The 22,992-nt window shown below is 38.4% G+C and overlaps 1 protein-coding gene across 1 annotated transcript in view; it reads right to left on the bottom strand.

Annotated features, from left to right (window-relative positions):
• Window positions 1-22,034, bottom strand: part of LOC145681290 (rRNA 2'-O-methyltransferase fibrillarin-like) — a 32,222-nt gene extending 10,188 nt beyond the window's left edge. Inside the window, 1 exon segment of the mRNA XM_081752927.1 lies at window positions 21,809-22,034. The gene's annotated coding sequence lies outside the window, so the exon portion shown is untranslated.
• Window positions 22,035-22,992: the final 958 nt, after the last annotated feature.

The raw sequence follows: 22,992 nt of genomic DNA, 5'->3' as shown, positions 1-22,992 counted from the left end.
CATCACTGGTTATACCTCCCATAGAACATTTTATTTAGTCTTCGCAAATATAGATAAAATTGTATGAAAGCAACACCTGCCAGACAAAATTCTTGAAAGTGTAGTTAGGAGTCTGAAACGAGTATACATATAGCTGGAAGAGCACCTACGGGACACAACTGTATATCGACAAGCATTCCCCTATCTTCCAGACCCAATTGAAACATTGAGGCATATATATAGGCATATTTTACGTTATATGAACTGCATTGTTGAAATATTTCCTGTTATGTTTCTAATACCAATTATTTGTTTATATTTGTTTATATAGTACAGAGTACCCAATTCGGGAAAAAAGTAGCTAAATCTGAGGGATTCGACTATCGAGATAGTGACAAAAAATACTCTTTCCGATTGGCGTTTTTTGTGTGAGATTTTTAAATGATGATTTGGCAACATATTTACAAATCTAATGGTTTTATGCTGCGAAAACAGCCTGTAATCAAGTGCTATTAGTTCGAAAACAGTTTTTGCATTCTATTTATGTTTCTCTTTCTCCTTTCCGTTTGTTTCAACAAACGTAAGAGACGATGAGTTGGGCAAGTATGCAAGCGTGTACACCCTTTCACAATCCCGTTATGTTTCCTGTTACCCCTTGCCCTCTAACGGACGATAATTTCAAACCTTCAATGTCTTTTAATGGCCACACATCCGCTGAAAGGCATGAGCAATGCAGCATTTATGAGAAGCTTCTATGCTCCACTGTCTTCCCCTAACCCCTTCGTTTTCATGTACGGTTTTTCTGTTTTGATGTCGTTCATTTGTAGTCTTCTTCGCCCCCTCCCTCTCTTTCCTGCCACCAAACTCTCTGACACGTCCCTAATGATGCAGTTCCTTTTTCGCCAATGTCTCAACAAATTTCTCTTCCTCTTCTTAATAATGTCTAAAACTGTTTTTTTTTATCCCCCACTCATTTCTAACACCCTCTCATTAGTTTTCAAATCGACCCAGCTAATTATCTCCATTCTTCTCCACACTCACATTTCAAAAGCTTTCAGTCGTCTTTCATCATATTTGCGTAGTATCCATGTTTCTGCCCTATACACTACAATACTCCACATCATGCATTTTTCTTGCCAAGTGAACTTTGTGGTGGACAAATACTGTGTACATGGGTTTTCTTGGGGTTCTCCCGATTATACCCACTTTCTTTATTCCACCATTTCCTTCGTTTCTCATCATCACCGTCTTCCTAAGCCTAGCCGACATAACCGTGGAACGTAAAACTTCATAAGATTTCATTTTATGAAACATTTTATGGGTCTTGTTCTCAACCCTTTATTCAAGGTTTCACAAACCAAACTTTTCTTCCTCTTAATGGCTTCTTTCGTCACTTCTATCCTTGTTTTTATTTCAGGTTCGCACTTCATATCATCACTAATAATACTACCGAGATATCGAAAACTAGTAGCCTGTTCTAAGAAGGTAACCAAGAAAGTTCTGTCGTTTTTTCACCCACCACCTTCGAACATCGATATGTCACCTAAGACGTACCTGGAAGATCAAAAATAGTCCCCATTAGCATCGACGACCTTCTGGCAATGTTCTGGAAGGTCATGTATTCCATCGCGGTAGAACGTAGTGGGCCGTGAAATAGGGTTATTTGCTCAACTGTCTATTTCCCCAACTTTCCGAAATGGTGTCATTTCCTCAAGTGCTTATCTTTCTTCTTAATCTGATGATCATTAACCAAAAGAAGGAGGACAACTGCTGAAATTCTTAACTAATACAAGAAAGAAGAGGGGTGATACTTCGCTGCTGGCTATTTGAGCTGTTGCTGATAACAAGGGTTGCAGGGTGTCAAATAAAATCATACTTTATCGAACAAAATTGCAAATAATGTTACATGTTTTATCTTAATCCAACTGAAAATGAACGTAAGGTATGTCTGCAGAGTATGAAATGTCTGTTTTACAATGAATTCATTGAACTGTTCTTTAGAAACAAATCTCAAGGGAGAATCACTACACGGATTTATTCTTTAAATCTCTTAAATCTAAAAGTGCTGGATAAAGTATTGTCATATGGAACAAGTCACACGGACAATGAGAATTTACATTAATCAATTACCGAGTTTCTATTGACACTATTGGAACCATGTTCCTCCAATATTTGTTAAATAAATTATATATTATTATTACTTTTGAAGGAAATGATCTATTTTAATTCAAACTTTAGTTCATTGGTCAAATTTTTTGTTGACACGTAAGCTTACTAGTAGTTCTGTATAAGATCAAGTTAAAAGAGTGTCAGGTAAACAGTTTGCGCAGCTCTTTTCAATCGTGAGATCTTGGATTCAAATTTCAAGTCTGTATATCCTGATAAGGCGGGCTAATTTTCTGTCTTAACACGATGATACTTTCCTGGCCGGCTTTTTCCCAAATTTTCTTTTGCGTGTTAATCTTTCAAAATGAAAAGACTTTCCGGTTGTATATGAAACTGAAAGTAAAAAAAAGTTTTCTTGAGCGCTTAAAACCTTGCACTCAGAAGAAACATTATTTATATTATTAAAATCGCTTATGTCTTCGATGATTTGAAGCTGTAACTGTCGGGAACATACAGTTGTGTCGTACCCCAAAAGTTCCATAATACCTATTTATTTATTTAAATTTATTTTCATCATTTGAAAACATAACAAATTCTAATGAGATTAACAGTTTTCTTTTAAAAGCCATTCGACGTAGAATTGATGTTATTCTACATTTTTAAATCTAAATGTAGAATAACATTTAAATAAATCTAAAATACGCAAAAAGCATTATGATGCTTTATAGAACATAGTGATCCAAAACGGTGCTATTCAACCTTTTTTCTCGGGTACTCCTAGACACAATTCGCCATTCAATTATGTACTCCTGAAGCTGTTTAAAAGAAATTAAATTGAAATTAACTTATTAAACTTAATACACATGTTTTGTTGATTAAAAAGGGGGATAAATAGAGACCCAACAAAAGGACAATCTGTGGGCCAATCAAAAGACTATTTACAGGGGGATAAAGAGCACATCCGAAACAAGTATTAACATGGGAACATGGGAAATTTCAAAACATATGGGAGACATCCAATTTTTCCCCTCATCCTCCCTGATAATTCGCACACTGAATGTTAAAAATTCAAAAACTAAAAGTAACTTTAGAACTAACCTGTTAATGAGATGACTGAGCTTGCTTCCCGGATGCCAACTCCTCGATTCTTGGTCGAATCTTCGAGAGTGCGAGAATCAGAGCTGATTCTGGGTTCAAGCATTTTCTGTGTTTCGTTTTTATTAATATTAATGCAGAAAAACGCTGTTCCCACAAATATGTTGATGGAAATGGAAGAAGTTGTGAAATAGCACTGTTACTAATTTCATTGTACTCTTTTCGAGCATAAATACAAAAGTCACAAATTGACAAGTTATAGAATTTCATTTGCAGTGAACTGTCAACGGAGATTTCAAATAGACTCTCAGAAGCAGCATTACGTACCCCCAGAAACATCTTCGCGTACCCCCAGGGGTACGCGTACCCCCGTTTAAATAGCACTGATCTAGAACATGGGAACCACTAAGAAATACAATAGTAACAGTTTTGATATGGTATATTTAGGTGCTAAACATAACACGATAAATTTATGAGGTCATAACATTATTATTAAACATATAATAATAATAAATAATTTATGGGTAGGAATCCTAAGGTTTTATTTACAGGAAAACTATCTTGTATCTCATTCTGTCAACTAGACCAAAAGATCTTGTGATGCATGTACATTATTTGGTCAAAACAATGATAAATGTTTTTAAAAATAATAGTGTGACTCAGTTTTATCGAGATCTCTATTACCAGTGTTCGAAGTGGAAAAAAGCAGAGGCGGTATGTTTTATTGTGATTTCGACTCAGCATACCTGTTATTTAAATATTGTCTTGATCACAGAAAAACCAGAGACGGTATGTCCTCATTACTGAAAAACCAGAGGCGGTATGGCATACCACCGCATACTGTCTCACTTCGACCACTGTGTATTACTATATTGTTTTGTTTTCAATACTGGAGAATTTACTACAATTTTCTTTAATACAGCTGATTTGAATTATATTATACACAATCCAAGAAACTGATGTGATTTACTGAGGCAATCGTGCGTATAGGACAATTTATTTTAAACAATATTGCCTGTAATTATTTATTAAGTATTTATAGAAACCTTTTGTTTTGAATGGTTCAGATGCAGGGGTTTGCCTTCGTAATTCAAATGGGATACTGAAAACGTGGCAACTGCTATGATTAAATTCTAAATTAAAGATTAAAGCTTGTGTAGTCTATATAGTTGAGAAATATTCAGATGTCCTTTGATATAAAAGACCTTCATTCTTAAAATTTAATAGTAAAATTTTATCTAACCAGTGGCAATATTGTATTTGTTTTATCGCGTATAGAAATCATATCCCCCATTCTGGCTGTTGGCCAAGATTTGTATCTCTGTCTTGGATTTCTAGTTCATGATCAATATCAAGATAAAGCACTTGAGGAAATGTCCCACATTTTCTGGGCTTGAGGAAAACGTACTTGGGAAAATAACCCGATACCGTGGGCCGTGAAGCGAGGAAGGTATCAACTGCATTTTACACCTCTACTAGGGATTTGAACTGGCGTTCAAACGATCAAGGAATGGAACAGGTGATAATCGGAAGGTGCAATGTCCGGGGAGTATGACGGATGCAGTAGTTTCACATCCAAGGAGTACAATGGTGTTCCGGGTCATCCTAGCAACGTGAGGCTTAGCGTTGTCTTGTAACAGGAGGACCCCTTTGCGATTCAAAAGTGCTGACTCCAGAGTTTTGAGCTTTTCTCGAACACGGCTCGACTGCTGACAGTACACAGTTGCATTGATACTCTGACCAGCTGTAGCAGTTCCCGATGCACGATGCCGCGAGCAGTCTACCAAACACACAGGAAGACCTTCTTCTGGTGCAGTGCTAGTTTCGGCTGTTTTGGAACCGCTTCATGGGATGGTTACCAATGATGACGGAGCCGTGGAGCTTCATGCAGGACTCACATCTCATCACATGTCAACACTCTGTACAGAAATGAATCCTTCGTCAGACGAGACAGCAAAGAAACACAAGTGTCTGCTCGCGTTGCCTTCTAGCCCGGAGTCAAATCATGTGGGACCTATCGAGCTAACTTGTAGTGCTTCGCAAGTTGATGGAGGTGCTGTCGAATGGTTTCTCCACTCACACTGAATTGTAGTCCCAGTTCCTCACATGTCTGGCCACTTTTCGCTTCAATTTCTGCCTGATGATCTTTATTTTGTACATGTGTTGGTGTTCCGGCACGTGGTGCGTCTTCAAGTGTTTCGTCACCGTCCTCAAACTTGTTAAACGACCACTGCACTGTCCGATAGTCATGATACCCTCACCAAAAGCCTGGCATATATTCCGCTCCGCTGCAGCAGCGTTTGACCCCAGTTTGAACTCGTACAGCATACACGCCCTTATGACAAGGCCATGTTCACTCTGTCCTTACGCAAGTTCACGGGGAACTGCCACAACCAGGTAGAATGTTGGATATACCCACACCAACAACTGACCATCGCCTTATCTCCATTCGTATTTAACTCACGGTGTGAGAAAAAATTGAACACAGACCTCTACAAAAAGCGACAGTACTTTCTTGGTTATCTTTATATTCCCCCCCCCCCTCCTATTTCAATATTTGACACCTACTGCTTCGTTTCAATCGCCATGGCTTTTGTCTTCGTGCTGAATGACCAATTTTCTTTTTCTATATTTTGTCTTCAAATGCAGTAATTAAATATTCTTTCGTGTAATTATGGGCCCTTGAATCAGTAAAAAGAATATAGAAGCGAGGCTGTCTCAAATTGCCATACTATTCCTAACAAATTTGTTGCAATTTAATGGAACTGACGAGTGTGCCACAAGAATTTTCATACTTAAAATTACATTCAAGCTTTAATCTTTTATATTAAATACAGTGGCGGATCTTAAGAGAAATCAAACTGTTAAAAATGAGAATCTTGTCACTGGAAGCTAAGAGAAGATAGTTTCAAAAATATCCGTATAACAATTAGTATTTGAGGTAAGCTTCCTTTCCTTAGGTTGGAATAATAAAATTTAATTGTGTACCAATGTGATTTCAATCAAAAACCGCCACTTATTACACAAGTATGAATCTTAAAAATAAAAATCAGAATAAAATCTCATAAATGATTGGTATACGGTTATGACATTTTCGTATATATTTGGATTATGTTGATTAGCGCTAGCTTACTTAACTTTTCAAAGCTTTTTTTTTTTACTAAGGAATTCCGGCTTAACTACTGTCTCGTTGCTCAATATCTTTCTCGAAGTCAGTGTTGTCAATTCGGGTCGCTAAATCTAGGGGATTCGACTTCCAAGATAGCGAAAAAGGAAATATGTTTTCGATTGGCGACTCTTTTGGTAATTTTAAAATTAAGATTTAGGGACTTACTTGCAAATCTAGCGGCTCTAGCACTGCGAATAACTCGCCCTTTTGTAATCAAGCAGACTTATGGTTCGAAGCGTATTAACACGTGTTTTCTTTTTCTCTTTTGTTTTTTTTTTTTAACCTCTTGCGTTTCAGTGACATCCACGTGGATGTCAAAATACTCCGCTGCAAAATATCAGTGACATCCATAAATATGTCATGAAAACGTATCTCTTATTAAGGATTGCATTAATCCTGGAGATGGTGAAATTTGTTAGTGGATAAAGGCAAGACTTAGTTGTACTATTTCTCCTTAGGTGACAGCATCTTACTAACAGAAAAGACTAAGAAAAATGTTTTGTTTCAGTAGATGATAGGTCTAAGGGAGCACTCAATCACAACACATGTGTTTATTTTGTATTAACCCCTTGCGTACCAGTGACATCCATAAAGATGTCATGAAGCCGTATCCCTTATTAAGGGTCGTATTAACCCTGGAGGTCATGAAATTTTTTTAGCGGACGCAATGAACGAGTTAGTTCTACTGATTCTCCTTACGTGACAGCACCTTACTCCTCTCCTGTTTCGGGGGTAAAAGTGGGTCTGAAAAAGTAGAGAGACGGTAGGTAGCGTCGTCACGTCGTTCCTCTGCCTGTTTACTCATTGTAATTTTTTTTTTTAGAAACTGGGGGACGCCGTACTTATTTTCTGGACGTGGAGGGATGGCGTCCTCCCGCTTTCCCCCGCACTTTTACCCATGCTCCTGTCAGTATTGCCAACATGAAGCAGCATAAACTTCCTTCAGAACATCAACATTTCACTTTTTCGGCCCAAATGTTCAACAATGCAAATAATTTTATCAGTAATGTTAATGCTCTCCTCGCGCATGCATGTGGGGGGGATGCATGCAGTTTGTCTCTATGTGGGTGTGTATAATTTATCCAGAAGGATGGATATATATAGAGAGGAGACCGGGGTATTCACGAATACTTAACCTTTGATTATAGATGACCCTTTTGTTTTTAGAGACAAAATTAAGATTTTTTGTGTATAGAAAGCTTGGGAGTTTCTCCTGTTTACTGAAGTGCAGAGGAAAGTAAAAATTTACATTTTTCAACAAATCAGTGAGATGTTTTAAAAATGTATCTATTTTCGGGATTGCTCCAGTGGTCGGGGTAATCCCGAACATACTGTTTACTTTAAACTTTCCTTTACGAAAGAAGTGAAATGCATTAAAATACATTAAAATTATAATGTAATTTAGTATTTAAATCTTTAATAAGAATTATAATTACAAACATAACTCAAGTTAATGAGAAACATGACCAGACCTCATTATCTTTGAAACTATACAAATGAAAGCTAAACAAGCTAAACAAAATTAACTCTTATGTAAAAAATTTAGAAATAATGATACATTAAGTAAAATATTCATTAGAATGAAAACATCATTTGGAATTGAAGAAATCACAGATATACACATTAATGTTTTGCTTCCAAGGGCAGTATTCGTTATTAGCTTAATATTCAAATGCGGTCAATAGGCTGAACAAAATTGACTAACTGCTAATGGACGCTACTAGGCTAAATAAATTTGTGAAACGCTCTTGGAATCACACACAGAAAAAAAATTGCAGCCTATGATGAAGGATCAGATATCTAAATTAGGGTTACTCACTACAGAATAATGAAGTAGTTACTAATGGCCTTAAATAATAAATATAGCATCATCATCATCATAGGTATTCTGCCTTTATTGGCAGGTCACTTGCCGCAGCTGAGAAGCTTCCATGCTCCACGGTCCTCCGCTAACTTCTTCGTCTTCGCGTATGATCTTTCTGTTTTAATATCATCCATTAATTGTAGTCCCCTTCGCCCCCTCCCTCTCTTTCCCGCCACCATACCCTCTAGGACGTCCCTCATGATACAATCTCTTCTTAGGCAATGTCCCAACCAGTTTCTCTTCCTCTTCCTAATAATATCTAGAAGTGTTCTTTTCTCATCCACCATTTCTAATACTCTCTCATTCGTTTTTCGCTCTACCCAACTAATTCTTTCCATTCTTCTCCACACCTACATTTCGAAGGCTTCCATTCGATTTTCGTCACCTTTACGTAATGTCCACGTTTCCGTTCCATACAGTACAACGCTCCACACGAAGCATTTTATGAGTTTTTTCTCAACTCTTTATTCAAGGTCCCACAAAACAGACTTTTCTTCCTCCTAAAGACTTCTTTCGCTATTCCTATCCTTGCTTTTATTTCACGTTCGCATTTCATGTCATTACATAAATATAGCAAACTATTCTAATTAATAAAGCTAATAACGCTTATTAGCAAGACATTATCTATTTCCCAAATCAATATCATTAATTTTTTTTTACTTAATTTTCAACAAAAAAAAAGTTAAAAATTTTTGATAATTTATTTCACACCATGAGGCAATCCCGAACACTCCGGGGTAATGGCAAACATTCTGTCTGGCATTTCCCCATGAGACACCATTTTATTGTTAAAGTTGAAACTATATTATTGATTGCATACAGACTAGTAAGGTTACAAAGAACTAATGCTTAAATATAGGGGAATGTATAGTAGGGTGGGAAGAAAAAAAACAACTTTTTTAAAAAAATTCGATTGGTCGGGTTGCAGAAACGTTACCTCGTGTTAGTGGTAGTCAACACACAAAATTTGGATTTTCTTGGTCAACCCCTTCCTTTGCCTCATGGGACTTGAATATTTTTATTGCTGCGGCTATGCAACCCGCACGATACTACGAAGAAAATTGTGCTGCACAGCTATAACCTCTGGTTCTTTTTCACGCTGAAGCATTCTGAGGCTGAAAATAAAACGCAAGATAAAAATGAGATGCGATATTGTTCCTATGTGGTTAAAAATTATAATCAATTAGACGAAGAAATGTTTTCAAAACACATTATGAATATAGGTAATGAAAAATTGTTGATAATTTTTTCTTCTCTTGTAGCTCTTAGCTCGTCTTGGCACATATATTTCGAAACTCCCCAGAACCCGCCACGAGGGGGTGCCTGCAAATCGAGTTCCACCCGCCCGCCCACTTGCTTCTGCTTTTTGATTCATTTACATTCATTTACATTTGATAGTCTTGCTGGGAGCCCAACTTCTGCATTTTTTCCTCGAGACTCTAATTTTGCCGTGATAAAGTCATCTTTTCGACCCGCTTCACACAGCAATGCTGACGCTTCTGTAACTACTTTTATCATCCTCTCCACCGCTTGCAAATGGCACGGAAAATGTTTAATTCACTAAGAAGCTGTAGCTATTTTTCTATCTGGCTCGAAGAAAGTTTCCTTGTCAATGGTGGCTCGGTGACGTCCATTGAGAACCAATCGATCATCTCATGATGTTTACTTGCGTCTAAGTTTACTTTCGGAACAACAAATTCACGTAGACTTGATCTGTTTCTCTGTCTATACTTTTTTATTCTTCTGCACCCTAAAACTGGGATGTCCTGGCTCTTGTCGGTGATCATTGTCAAAGTAAGCGTTAGAGCTAATTACAATATACAGGATTCTTCTTAATTCCTCGGGAAGAAAGGATGCAGATTGAGCGAGTAGTCACTAGAGGTGTTCGGAATTCGATTTCGTATTCCGGAATTTGGAATTCATCTAATTCCGGAATGTTCCGGAATTTCGGATTTCCGGAACGTTTCGAAATTCCGGAATGTTCCGGAATTCCGGAACGTTTCAAAATTCCCGAATGTTCCGAAATTCCGGAACGTCTTGAAACTGTGTTCCGATTCCGGAATTGGAATTTCCGTTCCGAAAAATTCCGGAATTCCAGAATTAGGAACAGCCCCAATAGTCACAAGTGTCGCGTCCCGTTGGTGAGAGAGAGAGAAGACTTTTTCTTTATTTCAAACCAAACTTGTGCAAATAATTTGCTGACATACTGTGTAAGCCAACGAAGTGCTTTTTCCGAATTTTTGGTGCTAATATATAATCGAAGAATGCAAGGAGCTATCATCAACCATTGGGACATGGCGGGTTTTCCAGGCTTTTCCTTCAGAAGGTCTGGCGGACACAACCTTCTGAAACGGCTCGGCAAATGTCCAAAAGGTATTGCTGATCGTTACTCAAATCTTTAACACCATTTTGTCACGTTAGGCCGGCGCCGAAAGACACAGGCTGCTGGACTGTGTATAAAATTACGATGTTTCCGACTTCTTACTAAAAAAAAAAAAATGTTTTACGTATTATTATTATAATCCTATACAATGTTGTAGGTAAATACAGAGCGTTCAAAAAGTCTCGATACACCTGAATCACGTGTGCAAGCATGTTTGGAGGCTCATGGGAGACATTTCCAATATTTGCTGTGAAAATGTGTGTTAAAATGTGTGTATATATGCTACGCCCTGTACATAGTGCTTTCACGCCATAAAATATAATAAATTTTGAGTAAAATAATTTTCTTGTTGCTTTGAATATGTGACAATTCAGGTGTATAGAGACTTTTTGAACGCTCTGTATATATTTTCTACCATTGCACAGCCGATTTAATAATTACTAGATATCAGATTACTTGATTAAATTTTTCTTTATAATATCGTGTCTAAAAGAAATGGCTGCAATGTAAGATTGACAACATATTTTTCACGCTATATATGGAGAACATGAATTGAAGCATAAAAATGCAATTTTTCGTCTAATTGATTATTATTTTTAACCACATAGGAACAATATCGCATCTCGTTTTTATCTTGAGTTTTATTTTCAGCCTCAGAATGCTTCATCGTGAAAAAGAACCAAAGGTTATTAGCTGTGCAGCATAATTTTCTTCGTAGTGTCGTGCGGGTTGCATAGCCGCAGTTATAAAAATATTCAAGTGCAATGAGGCAAAGGAAAGGGTTGACTGAAAAAATCCAAATTTTGTGTGTTGACTACCACTAACACGAGGCAACTTTTCCGCAACCCGGCCAATCGAAATTCCCTCCCCCCAAAAAATTTCGGCCCACCCTAATGTGTAGCCTTATCTATAACAATATAGGTAAGATAAGACCCGACTTACCTTGCCTAGACTGTTGAATCAACATTATAAGTGAATAGATAAAAACAACAAAACATCTTTTTTCTGGCAATCCACTCAACTGACCATCACCAAATTTATGCTACACTTTTCCATGTCTCTCCGCTGGCATGCAGCAAAATCGTCTGTTTTCTAACAAGTTTCCTTGGTTGTAAACTTGGATGTTCGGAAGTACCTCAGTGTTCGCGAATACCCCGGTTTCCCGTATAGGGTCGGATTTAGGGGGGTGCAAAGGTGCACGTGCACCCTCCTTCGTTGTAAACATATACACTACCTAAAACGAGAAGTTAGCAGTAAAAATAACAACACTTTCCGACAATTTCTGCTGTCATGTTCCCGTTTGGGCTTAAAAGAAAGCGACTTTTCGCAAAACCAGTAGTTTAAGTCAATTTTCTGAAGGTTGAAGGAAAAGAATTCACAGAGAGCAGACATTTAGCATTTCCAGGCCAATTCCACATTCACACCACAGACGCCTAAAGGCATTTTAAAATTTTGAAATGTACTGGTAGTTATTGGTGCACCCCCCGTCAGAAAATCCTGGATCCGGCTGTATAGACCTCTCTCTCTCTCTCTCTCTCTCTCTCTCTCTCTCTCTATATATATATATATATATATATATATATATATATATATATATATATATATATATATATATATATATATATATATGGTCTAGGAATTAATTCGTGCGGTTGGTACGCACACATTGAAGCTGTAGTACAAACACAAAATACATAAATACCTTAAGAAAAATATTGTCCATCGCTAGCCACCACTTTCGCCCATCTGTCAGGCAATGTACGGATTCCGTGGCGAAAGAAGTCCTCATCCTTGGAAGCGATCCAGTCAGAGACCCATGTTTCGATATCTTCTGAAGAAGTAAACCGCTGTCCAATCAAATCGTTGTTCATGCAATCGAACAAGTAGTAGTCCGAAGGAGCAACGTCTGGTGAATACGGCGGGTGGGGTAAAACTTCCCATCCGACATTTTCTAAATAGGTTTTGACCGGTTTTGCGACATGTGGGCGAGCGTTATCATGTTGAACTATAAGTTTATCATGTCTGTTCTCCCATTCTGGTCGTGTTCTGGCCAGAGCTTGCTTCAAACGCATTAATTGTCGTCGATAACGTTCTCCATTCATAGTTTCACCCGGTTGCAGCAGCTCATAGTACACCACACCTTTCATATCCCACCATATGCACAGCATAACCTTTGCACAGTGAATATCTCGTTTTGGTTGTGATGGACCTGGTTCACCTGGTTTCACCCAGGCCTTTTTTCGTTTAGGGTTCTCGTAATGGATCCACTTCTCATCACCCGGAATAATTCGATGCAGAAACCCCTTTCTGCTCTGTCGTTGAAGCAGCAATTCGCAAATGGTTTTTCGTCTTTCAACGTCTCTGTCTTTCAATTCATGTGGAACCCAATGTGACATCTTTTGAATCATTCCCATGGCTTTCAAGCGTTTGGAGACTGTTGTTTGATCAACGCCTAATGCTGCTGCAAGTTGTTCCTGCGTTTGACACGAATCCTGCTCGAGCAATGCTGTCAATTCTTTGTCTTGAAATTTTTTTGGCTGTCCAGCTCGCTCTTGGTCTGCCAAGCCGAAATCACCACTTCTAAACCGTGCAAACCACTTCTGACACGTTCGCTCAGCTAGAGCATGGTCACCATACACTTCCACCAAAATACGATGACTTTCAGTCGCACTTTTCTGCATGTTAAAGTAATGCAGCAGGACACCCCGCAAAAACACTTTATCAGGCACAAATTGCGCCATGTTCACTTAACTACAAATTGGTGTTGTTGACGCTTTAATCCACTGCCCTATACTACGAACGATACGCGATGACAGGGGTTTGCAACACATGTGTGGATACACGGAACTGTGGGACGCTCCGTTCGTTGCGCCATCTCTTGTCCACCCGCACGAATTAATTCCTAGACCAAATATATATATATATATATATATATATATATATATATATATATATATATGTGTGTGTGTGTGTGTGTGTGTGTGTGCGAGCACGAGCGATTGTAGAAAAAAATTATAGTTATCGAACTTTATACAACAACTCTGCCGTATATAACGGTTTAGGGTCTTTTAACAGTAAATGAAAGCCTGGTATTACAGTACGCACATAGGAAAATAACACCTGGAACGCAAGGGGTTAATCAGACTAAGGTGACGAGGAGTTGGGCAAGTAAACAACTTTACCACTTCTCTACGAGCAGGTTTGATTTCTATTAATGGATTCATGCGCGCCGATTACGTGGGTGCTCGGGGGTTCCAGCACTCACGCAAAATATTTTGTGGGTGCAGCACACCCACAAGTTTTTAAGTTCGGATCCGGATATGAAGCCATTTCTCTTGTGTTTCAGTTAGTCGTGTTACCGACTGAGCTAGGCCAGCCCCGACTTATCCTTATAGTTCCGGTATATTTTTTATTTTATCACAATAGTGCCCTTTATGACAGTTAACAAAAAATAAAGAATGTCGTCTATAACAGCTAACTAAAAATAAATCAATCAAATATTACCGCTTCCCTGAAACCATGGGCCATTAATATGCACCCACATAAATTTTGAAAAGTCGGCGCCGCTGAATGGAATTAATGGAAAACAATCCAAATATTCAATATTCCATACTTTTGAAAATCTTTCTCTCAGAGGCACAAGTAATACAACAGCATTACCGTCACCTCATCATTATCTCTGTGTCGGAGAATAAACGTGGGACATTAAAGAAAAATAAAATACAGAAAACAGGCAATGAATCCCGAATTCAAGGGTTGATTGCATCCTGTAGATAAAGACATCACTAAAGTATACTGTGTGTCTGTGTAGTAGTAATAGTATGTATTTAGTATAGTACTGTAGTAGTAGAAAATGACTTTGTTGAAAGCATATTAAGCAATATAAATTACATCTGAAAGTTTGAAACAATGCATATAAACAAGAAATATCACGAATAAGTTTTTAGCGACTTTTCACGCCAAATTGGAGTCTTTTCACCTGTCGTTAAGCAACCTTTTACGAGAACGTTTTGGCAACATTGCTTTCATATGGTGTCCACACCAGGGGCGGATCCAGAGGGGGGCGATCGGGGTGATCGCCCCCCCCCAGAAGAGGAAATTTTCTTATTTTATATATATAAATAAAACCCATCCCAAAGTTTGGAGCCCTTAAAAGTAGCAGTACGACAACCCACCGTCCCCCCCAGAAGTCGGTCCTGGATCCGCCCCTGGTCCACACGTTTTCAAGGAAACAAGTATTATTCCACATTGTGAAACTGCCGTATAATTTGAAATTATGTGAGATTTAGTATTGAAACCGGAAGTAGTAGACCTATGGCTTTCGGTTGCAATAGACGGATCAGATAAGGCATGGCATCTGTATTTGGAACGCTGAGTCTGTATCAAAAAGTTTCTCGCTGTCTCTTACAATTATTACTACATACAAATCTATATTTAAACCGGGGGGCGCGGTGGCTTAGTTGTACAGCGCTCACCTTTGGTGCTTGGGGTCCTTGGTTCGATCCCAGCTCGCGCCGTGTGGACTTTGTGGTGGACAAACACCGTGCTCGTGGGTTTCCTCGGGGTTCTCCCGTTTCCTCCCACTTTTTCATTCCACCATTTCATTGATTACTCATCATCACCGTCTCCTTTAGCCTAATCGGCATAATCGTGGGACGTAATACTTAAAGATTTCATTTCATTTTTCTATATTTAAACCGACTAGTTTTTTATACTATTTCCGATTTCAATAGAACAATATAGCCAGAGAAGGAATCTATTCTTGAAATCTTCAAATACATCGAAAATCAGCTTATTATTATTATTATTATTATTATTATTATTATTATTATTATTATTATTATTATTATTATTATTATTATTATTATTATTATAGCCTTAAAGTTCAGAGCCCTCGATTATCTTTGTTCTATAATTTCAAAAATGATGGTTTCCAGTCAAGGACCCCCATCAGGGGGGCAAGGTGGGGCGTTTGTTCCCCCCCCCAAGAGGAAATTGTACTTGGTAATATTGAAAACCCAATAGAATTTTTACATTAGTTACAGCAAAATTTGAAAGTATATTTGAAACGTCGCTTATACTTTCCCCCCCTTGGATACCACAACATGGGCGCCCTTGTTTCCAGTGTAAAAATAGTGTGGTACGTACTTAGGGACGCACCCAGAGAAGATCCGAGCTAATGTTGTGAATTCCTGAGAAGAAAACTGGAAGTTTTGGGTTAAAAAACAACTTTTTCCCGAGCCTGAAAAAAAAAACGGAAAGTTTGGGGAAAATTTAAATTTTCGAATACTTTATTATATTATACTTAAAATGAAAACTACTTTATACTTACTAGTTTACAGTTAAGATCCTTGAGTATTTACGTTTCTTGTATTAGAATAAAGAAATTTCGTGGCAACAAATATAATGTGCATTACACATCCAAACACTTCGAAGTTAGCACCGTGATAGAATGATGTTATGGTTGTAAAAGAAACAAAATATAATCCCAGTTCGCATTTAAATTATCTTACGCAATCTTATGAAGTTACGAACAAAATGAAAAACGTTCATTTCAAATGGTGACGAAGTTGCTTCAGTAATATGCTTTACATTTTTTACAAAATATTTCGTTGTTAATTTGTCGCACTAGAGAACAGGTATTTGTTTTCATATAGAATGTTGTATATACATAAAGGTTATATAAAAATCTATTTTAGAATATTAAATAATAGTAATTATATATTTCAGTGCACAAGTATGAGTGAAATTTGTCTACTGCTCTTTCTTTTACGAAGTAATTTGGTTAAAATTAACAAAACTTTACCATATCAAGCAGCATACTAAGAAATCAGTTTAATTCAAGAGCCTTATATGTTGCAAGAGTAACAGTTCATGATGGTAAAATTTTATTTGTGAACGTTCTGTAATTAATGCACATCCACGAATAAATTACTAACAATGGAAGTGGGTGAAGTGGTACGTGGGGATCTGCACCTGTTATATATCGTTGGAATCCGAGTACACCTACATGTGAAATATCTCGTTTGAATGGAATCTATAGGGACGTGGCGATCTGAAAATGGCACGCTCCGAAACAGCAAAAATTGTAAATACAAGGGCAACAATGAAATGAAATATTTGAGTTTTACATCCCACAGTTATGCCGGTTAGGCTAAAGGAGACGGTGATAATGAGAAATGAATGAAATGGTGGAATGAAGAAAGTGGGAGGAAACAAGAGAACCCCGAGAAAACCCACACACACGGTGTTTGTCCACCACAAAGTTCACTTGGTGGGAGCAGGGTTTGAACCCGGGACTCCATACACCAGAGGTGAACGTTCTACCACTGAGCCACCGCGGCCACATGTGAACACAAGGGGAAGCCATGATGTATTTGTTTTGAGACGTGCTATATATATGTGTAAAAGATAGCTAAATACGAATCTGACATCAAAATTTGCAAATCAAAATGGTGGATTCAACATGGCGAACACAAATTACAAAAAACAAGCTATGGGTCTGAAATTGAGTATGTAGAGATATTCGACGTCGCTATGTATGAATCGGATTGGGAAATTCTGCGCCCTCTGAGGCGACCTCAGCTAAGATTACCCGAACATAATGTAACTTGTAAAGCTCCTCGGGATATAGATCATGTATGTGCAAAGTTTCGTTGTGTTATTTTTTCAATATGTATGAAGGGGATATACTTCCGTCGCCGTGATTGCTTTCAAAGAAATATTATGGAAGAATCGAACTCCAGAACAGCACTCTTATTCTTCTGGTGTTACCACGCAAAGCATTCAAAATAACCTTTCGCTTATATAAATAATACAATCCAACGCCAGTTTCTCATAAACACACTTTCTATCACAGGAAAACAACTCTCGTTTGAAGCAGGTCCAAGCGCGGAACAATAAAACTTTCTGAATATAGTGAACAAAGGGAGAAGCTATAAGGATCATTTTTCAGTATAAACTGTACGACTGGAATACCGATAACGGACGGCATTTAATATGTCCCCAAATCCATCGACGGCTCCGGAGCCGGTACTGCGACTATAAGTGAACCGTGACTTATAGTGAAACCATCTCGTTTATGCGTATACCCACCGTCGCTAACACGCCTGCTCCCTACGGACGCAGCCCCTTGCTACCGCTCGGGCCTCTCTGCCCTGACTGGGTTACATAGAATTCGTGGTTTTAGTGGCAACCTAGGACACGTTAGTTTATGTACTGCAGATTTTATACCATACGTCCATACTGTATTTATACACATCACAGTTACAAATAACGAACTATAATCAATATCAAATGATTTGGGGGAGAAATTAAATAATACCCCCAATAATCATGATGAAAAACCCTTTTTTTCTTTCTGTTAACAAGCAAAAGAACAAAATGCTGCCACACACGTGAATGTTTCAAGGCTAAACTTGACGTGACGTTATCACCCCTATTTTTGTCGTCTGTTTGGAAGATTGCATTTAATATTGTTAACTGATATCTCCAAGAAATGAGAGGGAAAAACTCCATTTTTCAAGCAAAACTCCATTTCCTGAGCATTTCAATAGATGGTATATATGCATGTATGAATATACGGTACATACTCGTTAATACGGATTTAAAAAACTAAAAGGACTCGTATAAAAGGAAATTAGGTTAAAAATAAAATTTTGCTCGGTCTATTAAGGATTATAGACGAATCAGTAATTTTGTTTGAAGTCTTAATGAAATACCAAATGTATCCAGGATGAGGCAGGGGCGGATCCAGGATTGACTTCTGGGAGTGGCGGTGGGCTGTAATACTGATACTTAGGGCTACTTTTAAGAGCTCCAAACTTTGGGATGGGTTTTATTTACACCTAAAATAAGAAAGTTCCCTCTTCTCGGGGGGTGCAATCGCCCCGATAGCCCCCTCTGGACCCGCCCCTGGGATGAGGCCTTCTATTAAAGTAGAAACTGAATCACTACTCTGATTTGTATACGAAGCGTGATATTCAAGCAGGGTTAGGACCAGGGGCGGATCCAGGGGGGGCGATCGAGGCGATCGGCTTCCCAGAAGAGGAAACTTTCTTATTTTATATATATATAATTAAACCCATCCCAAAGTTTGGAGCCATTAAAAGTAGCAGTATTACAACCCATGCCCCCCCCCCAGAAGTCGGTCCTGGATCCGCCCCTGGTTAGAACCTGCAATCACATACAGCAAAAGCAATAGCTTTAACTATAAGCCTTTGAGGAAGGTTTACACTTACTAGTAGTTATGTGTAGTGTTGCTTACGAGTCTCGTCTCGTCTCGAAAACGTCTTCAAATTCGAGACGAGATGAGAAATTTATCGAGTCGCGTGAGCAGCATTAATTGTTCCAAGTTTTAGTTTTCAAACACTGTTTCAGTGTTATACATAGTATGAAACTATACATTGATAAAGTGATTATACAAACATAATGAAGAGCATTTATCAACATTTAAAGATATGGAAGTCACTTTTCAGCATACTCCAAGTTTAAATGTTGTTATATGACACCATTTGTGGACCTCTCATGCCTCGCAAGGATTCTGATAACTTATAGATGAAATTAAGAAAAACATAGCGTACAAATTTTGTACATAAATAAACAAAACGAAAAGAGAAAAATTTCGAGACGAGACACAAAGGAATTTTCGAGGATCGAAACGAAATGAGACTTCTATAAAAAAAATTTGCCAGACGAGACGATAAAATCTTATTTATTGTCTCATGACGTGGGCAACACTAGTTAGGTTATGTATAATCAGAACATTAGTTCTCGTCTCCGAGACTTGTGACTTTCTAGACCGGATCTTTGTGCTGGAGGTGGGCACGGTGGCTCAATGGCAAAGCGCTTACCTCAAATACGTGGGATTCCTGGTTCAGTCCCCGGCATCGGCGCAAATCTGTCTCCAACATTGGAGGAATGGGTAAGACCGTTTCCATATCTTCTTAAGCGATGTTCAAAATATTTATGAAGTTGAAAAACAATGCTGTGGAGGATCAGGGAGCAGAGTTATCTTCAATATTGGGAGGCGGGCAGGTTTGAGGCTTATTCTGGCGGGGGTTGGGGGCTGAGACTCATATTACGGTAGATAAATCTGATTTCTGAGTGGATCTGTTGTATATTATACAGCAAGGGACATCAATTTCATCTCACTTTCCTTTGTGGCAGTCGGACACAAATCATCACATTTCTCCTATATAAAAAATCAAATTGGATTATTGGGGGGGGGACAGTTTCCCAGTTCTAAGATTGGGGGACATGTTCCCCTCAACCCCTGGGATTTTCGTCAGCGGTCCCCGGCCAAGTAAATTTGTGGTGGACAACATCGTGTCCGTGTTTTTTTCGGTGTATACCCGTTTCCTCTCTGAGTTCCCTCGTGGCTAAGCGGTTAGCGTACGCGCCTTTGGTGTAGGAGACCCGGGTTCGATTCCCGGAAGGAGCTCATGTGGCTCGGATTCCACGTTAATCAGTAGGTTCACGTCTCATATAGCCTCGCTGCTGAACGGGACGCTAAACTAAAATCAACTTAACAGTTTCCTCCCACCTTCTCATTCCACCAATTTTTCTATCATCATTCACTGCCTTAATCATCGTTTCCTTTATCCTCAATGATATAATCGTGAGACGATAAACTGAAAGATCTCATTTCACTTCTAAGGGACAAGAGTAGGTAGTGATAAATATGAACCACCAGACAAATACGCAGGAATTTATTTCGGGAGAGGTTCAATATGAAAATTATTAAAATTTGTATAATCATCCCTAAAATTAGACTAAATTTAGAGGATATTGGGGGGTCCGGATTCCCAGAACCCACCCCATGCGTACTCTTGCCAATTACTTGATCTAGTAAATAATTTCGAAAAATAATCAACTTAATTAAACACGAGAAATTACGGTAGACTTTGAAACTATCAACAGTCAGCTCTGGAACCGGAAGTAATAGATCGATAACTCCAAGTTGCAATAGATGGACAAGGTCAGAGCAGAGATTGGATCTTTTCTTCGGACCCCAAATGTATTAAAATAAAAAAAGAAAACACTGTGTTGCAATTTACTACAACGGTATGAAATCTGGCTTTTTAGAAAAGAATTCGCTGCTTCATAATGTGAGTGCCCAACCGTATCACGACTTCGGGTTAACACAAACATTCGGTGCTTCCTCCGCAAATCGTACATTCGACAACGCGCACCGAACGTGTACCCGTTAATATTCCGCTAACATTAGATTTACTCTTCAAATACAAACTCTCAATTTTAATACCAATACGAACCCGGGGCTCGAGGGGTGGGTCACTATCCTCAATAGGGTTCGCGCGTCACTCGGTGAGGTTCAAACTAGCTCAGGCTCGCACTTATTCGAGCTCGGGTTGGCTATCCTCACTCAAACGAGCTCGCTATTTCTAGAAGTAGTTTCTACATGGGGTCGAGCTCAGTAGACCCTAATTGTGTTCGAGGTAGATTAAGTCCCGAGCATCGGGCTCGCGAATTTCGACCTTATTGTTAGATGGCTTATTTGGAGTTTATCGTATCTTACAGTATAATGTCTAAGTGAAACGTGGAATCATAGTTGAACGAGGATCTGAAATGCAAGAGTTCCTCCAGGAAATCGAACCCGGATTTCCATCAAAGTATCTGGATAAACAGAGATGCCCACCATCAGGCCCGAACTAGAGGGGGCTCCCCCTAGACCTTAACACAAAATGCTATTATTAATACAAAAAAACACAATTTAGCTATGTGTAAGAGAAGTTTTAATGACTTGGCCCTCCTAACATATTCATGGCCCCCTGAAACCTTTGTAGCTGGTTGCGAGCCTGCCCACCATACACCGAGAGTGGGAGCAACGCCCAAATTTAATTTGCTCCCAAATATGCCTTTCTTCCTCCCAAATTTAACATTCTGTCCCAAAATATGTATTTCTTTCCCCCAAATTTACCATTATCCAGTTTAAGTGAAGCATTTTCAGTGAAACATTATGTCCTTCCAAATATTCTCAAGAGCACAACCTACGCCCTAATATATACCTGTGCGCGCCCTTAACAGACGGTGATCACATTTAGCCACGAAGGAGCTGTTTGCACATCTCTGTTTTTTATAACGTTAATATTTGTGCATCAAATAGGTTACATGAGAATACCATAAATCGTACAAACTAATATTACTCTTTGTTTTAAAGTTATAACAAAAATACAAAGGAAAAGGTACTCACGCCAAGTTACTAGCAATGGATATTGCACTGTTTGTCACAGTAATACTTTTTATCCACTGTTTTCTTCCTTCCCTATAAATGATAACTGCAAAATGAAACGGAATATACTCCCAATATCAGTTAAATTCCAGTAACACTTGTAAAACGATTAATCAAAACGAGAAAAATGCATCAGTGTAATTTCCTGTTGCTGGCGGCCGCCGTGTGAAGAAAACACTTGCATTTGTTCACAACGTTAGTCAGAGATGGCGCTGGGGTAGAATTGGCGGGAAAGATTGCGATACTTGCGTAAGAAACATCTGTGATTGGTTAATCAAGTGATGACATCAACAATGCACTCTCGTGATGTACAGAGCAATGCAATAAACGTCATCGTCATGAAGAGTGGGGGAGGCATAGCGAAAAAGAAAAAAATAACTATTCCTACACTGAATTTTCTAAACGGCGTAACATTGTTTAAAAATAAATTAAATCAACTAATACATTGAATTTCGAAAGCCAATAGTGTGTAATACGAATGTGTAAAGTACATAATTTGAATTGTACAGTGCTAATGTTTTGATAATTAAAATAAAAATAAGTTTTTTCCTTGCACGAAAACAGACTTTTGTCCAGAGAAAAAATAAATTTAATTTAATTTAAAAAATCACCTGGGAAGTGGGCAAAATCAAAATGTAAGTGGACTGCATTAAGATAGGCCTACTACTCACTAAAGAACGTACCCTGCATAAGACTGCAATTTATCTTATGTTCGGGAAGGCGAAGGGGCAAAAACGAATCACAAATATGCCAAGAAGCAACAATGCATGAAAGAAAAATGACAACGAAAGGATTTGATTTCAGAGGCAAAAGCACATTGCATTAACTTATAGTTACGTGGCATAAAAAAAAAAAAAAAAAAAAAAAAAAATCGAATAGGTATGTAGAGTTGTCCACAAGTGACAAGTAGATCAGTAGTATCACCCAGTTGTTCTCAATTGATGTGTCGCGACAGACTGGTGTGCAAGGGCGCCGATTTCTCTGTAATTTTGGGGGGGGGGCATTCAGATGCAGAAGTTATATATATTAGGATTTTAAGACAAATTGCACTCAAATTATGCCAAATATTGTATATTCATAAATACAATAGGGGACCCATATGGCCTCCCCAGGATCGGCGCCCTTGCTGGTGTATCACGCAGTTC

Source organism: Thermobia domestica, chromosome 3, assembly GCF_964235325.1.
Source record: "Thermobia domestica chromosome 3, izTheDome1.hap1.1, whole genome shotgun sequence".
Lineage (NCBI taxonomy): Eukaryota > Metazoa > Arthropoda > Insecta > Zygentoma > Lepismatidae > Thermobia > Thermobia domestica.
The sequence above is the reverse complement of the archived record's forward strand: the minus strand, read 5'-3'. Positions and strand labels throughout refer to the sequence as shown.